Below are 3,802 nucleotides of genomic sequence, written 5' to 3'. Positions count from 1 at the left end.
AGCGATTTGGAGGCCGTGGCCGGGTGAGGCGCGCCTCTCGAAGGGGAGGAATTTGAATTTCGGCTGCATTGAGGGTAGCTGCCCCGCTGTGGTGGTTTTTCGGAGCCTGAGCCCGAGCGGGGCGTCGGTTCCCGAGGTGGGCAGGAGTCGCTGTGCCCGTGAGGCTGCCTGGCCGAGTCGGAGTGCTGTGGGACGGCGGGGAGCGGGTTTTCCCGGGCGAGGGGCCGATCCCGAGGAAGGGGAGCAGTTCCGAGGCCGTGGCCGGGTGAGGCGCGCCTCTCGAAGGGGAGGAATTTGAATTTCGGCTGCATTGAGGGTAGCTGCCCCGCTGTGGTGGTTTTTCGGAGCCTGAGCCCGAGCGGGGCGTCGGTTCCCGAGGTGGGCAGGAGTCGCTGTGCCCGTGAGGCTGCCTGGCCGAGTCGGAGTGCTGTGGGACGGCGGGGAGCGGGTTTTCCCGGGCGAGGGGGCGACCCCGAGGAACTCGGCCGGCGGGGAGGCGTTCCGGCCCGGGCGAGGGGCGCGGACCCGACCGGAGACGTCCAAAACCTTGAAAGGGGTAAGCGGGAAAAGGTCAGCAAAGTGCCCGAAGCAGTAAGGCGAAAAAGCCGTCGGAACCTCCGAAAATGAGTAAAAGCCCGGAAGGAGTAAGGTGGAGAAGTCAGCAAAGTGCCCGAAATGTCCGAAGCAGTAAGGCGAAAAAGCCGTCGGAACCTCCGAAAATGAGTAAAAGCCCGGAAGGAGTAAGCGGGAAAAGTCAGCCAAGTGCCCGAAATGTCCGAAGCAGTAAGGCGAAAAAGCCGTCAGAACCTCCGAAAATGAGTAAAAGCCCGGAAGGAGTAAGCGGGAAAAGTCAGCCAAGTGCCCGAAATGTCCGAAGCAGTAAGGCGAAAAAGCCGTCAGAACCTCCGAAAATGAGTAAAAGCCCGGAAGGAGTAAGCGGGAAAAGTCAGCCAAGTGCCCGAAATGTCCGAAGCAGTAAGGCGAAAAAGCCGTCAGAACCTCCGAAAATGAGTAAAAGCCCGGAAGGAGTAAGCGGGAAAAGTCAGCCAAGTGCCCGAAATGTCCGAAGCAGTAAGGCGAAAAAGCCGTCAGAACCTCCGAAAATGAGTAAAAGCCCGGAAGGAGTAAGCGGGAAAAGTCAGCCAAGTGCCCGAAATGTCCGAAGCAGTAAGGCGAAAAAGCCGTCAGAACCTCCGAAAATGTCCAAAAGCGTGAAATCAGTAACCAGGAAAATGCTTAAAAATGGCCAAAAGTGTGAAATCAGTAAGCAGGAAAAGTCGGGAAAATGCATAAAAATGGCCAAAAGTGTGAAATCAGTAAGCAGGAAAAGTCGGGAAAATGCATAAAAATGGCCAAAAGTGTGAAATCAGTAAGCAGGAAAAGTCGGGAAAAGTGTCTAAAAATGCTTGGAAATCTGAGGAAAATGCCCGAAAATGAGGCCCCTCGGTCGGGAGGAGGAAGTCGAAAATCCCCGTGCCCGACGAGGGAAGTCAGTAACCAGAAGGAAAAACTTAGAAAAAAATTCTAAGTGTCAAAAAAAATTCTAAGTGTCAAAAAAATTCTAAGTGTCAAAAAAAATTCTAAGTGTCAAAAAAAATTCTAAGTGTCAAAAAAAATTCTAAGTGTCAAAAAAATTCTAAGTGTCAAAAAAAATTCTAAGTGTCAAAAAAATTCTAAGTGTCAAAAAAAATTCTAAGTGTCAAAAAAATTCTAAGTGTCAAAAAAATTCTAAGTGTCAAAAAAATTCTAAGTGTCAAAAAAAATTCTAAGTGTCAAAAAAAATTCTAAGTGTCAAAAAAAATTCTAAGTGTCAAAAAAATTCTAAGTGTCAAAAAAAATTCTAAGTGTCAAAAAAAATTCTAAGTGTCAGCGGAGGAAAGTCGGTGGGGAAGGGGAAAAATCCGAAAATCCACGCCGGGTTGGAGTTCCAGGGCCCCGCTGGAGGGGTGGGAATTCGCCCCGGCGCCTTGCCCCGTTGCAATAAAGTGTCCGCAGCCCGAAAACTTTAACTTTGAAAAATCACGGAAGTCGGCAAGGGGGACGATCCGAGTACCGTTTGCGGGCTTTCGGTGCCTCATCGTCGGACTGAAATTTCAAATTCGCCCCCAAAGTGCAACTCGTCATTTTCGGCCGGGGGGGTTGGCGGGGTACCCGGAGATTTTCGGGAACACGTTTTTTAGAACAAAATGGCGGCTCGGGACCACTTTGAGACAGGCCCGAGGAACGGTTCCAAAGACGGTGGGCGGCAATTTGGAACTCGTGTGCATGCCAAAGAGCTCTCGGAGGTCGGATTTTGAACACTTTGTCGAATTTTGAACACTTTGTCGAATTTTGAACACTTTGTCGAATTTTGAACACTTTGTCGAATTTCGAACACTTTGTCGAATTTTGAACACTTTGTCGAACATGCGAACACTTTGTCGAACTTTTGAACGCTAACAGTCGAACTTTTGAACGCTAATAGTCGAACTTTCGAACGCTTTGTCGAATTGTGAACATGTTGGCCGTGACATTCGACACTCGGGCGATTAAACACTCGATAATCCGCCCATTTTAAGTTCGACACTCGGGCGATTAAACACTCGATAATCCGCCCATTTTAAGTTCGACACTCGGGCGATTAAACACTCGATAATCCGCCCATTTTAAGTTCGACACACCTGGGCGATTAACACTCGATACTCTGAGCCCATGGTAAGTTCGACAGTCTGGCGATTTTTGTGTTCGATACTCTGAGCTGAATTAAGTTCGACAGTCTGGCGATTTTTGTGTTCGATACTCTGAGCTGAATTAAGTTCGACAGTCTGGCGATTTTTGTGTTCGATACTCAGTGCTGCTTTTAACTTCGACACTCTGGTGGCGATTTGTGTTCCTCGACACTTTGGCGGTTGTGTTCGACATAGTCTTGGCGACTTCCTACCAGACCTTCCGATCTCTTCGCGCCAGTTCTAACTGTCCAAGGCCTCCGGGCCCGAAACGTCGGAGGGCGGGCAAAGGCGGCGCAGCCCGGGGCCGTCGACCCGGAAACGGCCGTCCCCCCTCCGCGGGTAACCTCGTCCTGGCAGGCCAGGCAGGCTCGAGAGCCCGGTTCCCCCGGGAGTAGCACGGAAGGTAGCGGGCTGTCCCTTCGCCTGTGCTAGCCCGGAACAGTCGGCCGGTGTGTGCAGAGAGGGGGGGCCCAGGCGTGCGCCCCCCCGCACGCCCGGCGCGGGGCAGCGACGCGCCGGGACCGGCGAGCTCCCTCGATCGATGCGGCGGCACACGTCCGACGCGGGAGGCCCCTCGCCGTCCCCCCCTCCGCGGGTAACCTCGTCCTGGCAGGCCAGGCAGGCTCGAGAGCCCGGTTCCCCCGGGAGTAGCACGGAAGGTAGCGGGCTGTCCCTTCGCCTGTGCTAGCCCGGAACAGTCGGCCGGTGTGTGCAGAGAGGGGGGGCCCAGGCGTGCGCCCCCCCGCACGCCCGGCGCGGGGCAGCGACGCGCCGGGACCGGCGAGCTCCCTCGATCGATGCGGCGGCACACGTCCGACGCGGGAGGCCCCTCGGCGGGCCGGCTTTCCCCTCGAGGTGGCCGGTGCTTCAGGCTGAGCGGCGCCTCCACGCTCTCCCTGCCCACGCTGGGCAGGCGGACAGCCACTCCCCGAGAGGGTTCACGTCGGCGGCCGGGGCAGGCCTTCGCCCGGCCGCAGTGTGCCCACCCCCCGCCTCGACTCGTTCGTTTTCCCGGTCGAGACCGAGAAGCCGCCCGTTGGAGCGCCAGCGGTCCGATAGCGAGCCCGCGGAGCCCACGCTCCACGCGGCCGGAA

The sequence above is a fragment of the Stegostoma tigrinum genome, unplaced genomic scaffold (genome assembly GCF_030684315.1).
Source record: "Stegostoma tigrinum isolate sSteTig4 unplaced genomic scaffold, sSteTig4.hap1 scaffold_418, whole genome shotgun sequence".
Taxonomy (NCBI): domain Eukaryota; kingdom Metazoa; phylum Chordata; class Chondrichthyes; order Orectolobiformes; family Stegostomatidae; genus Stegostoma; species Stegostoma tigrinum.
Note: the sequence above shows the minus strand (reverse complement) of the source record.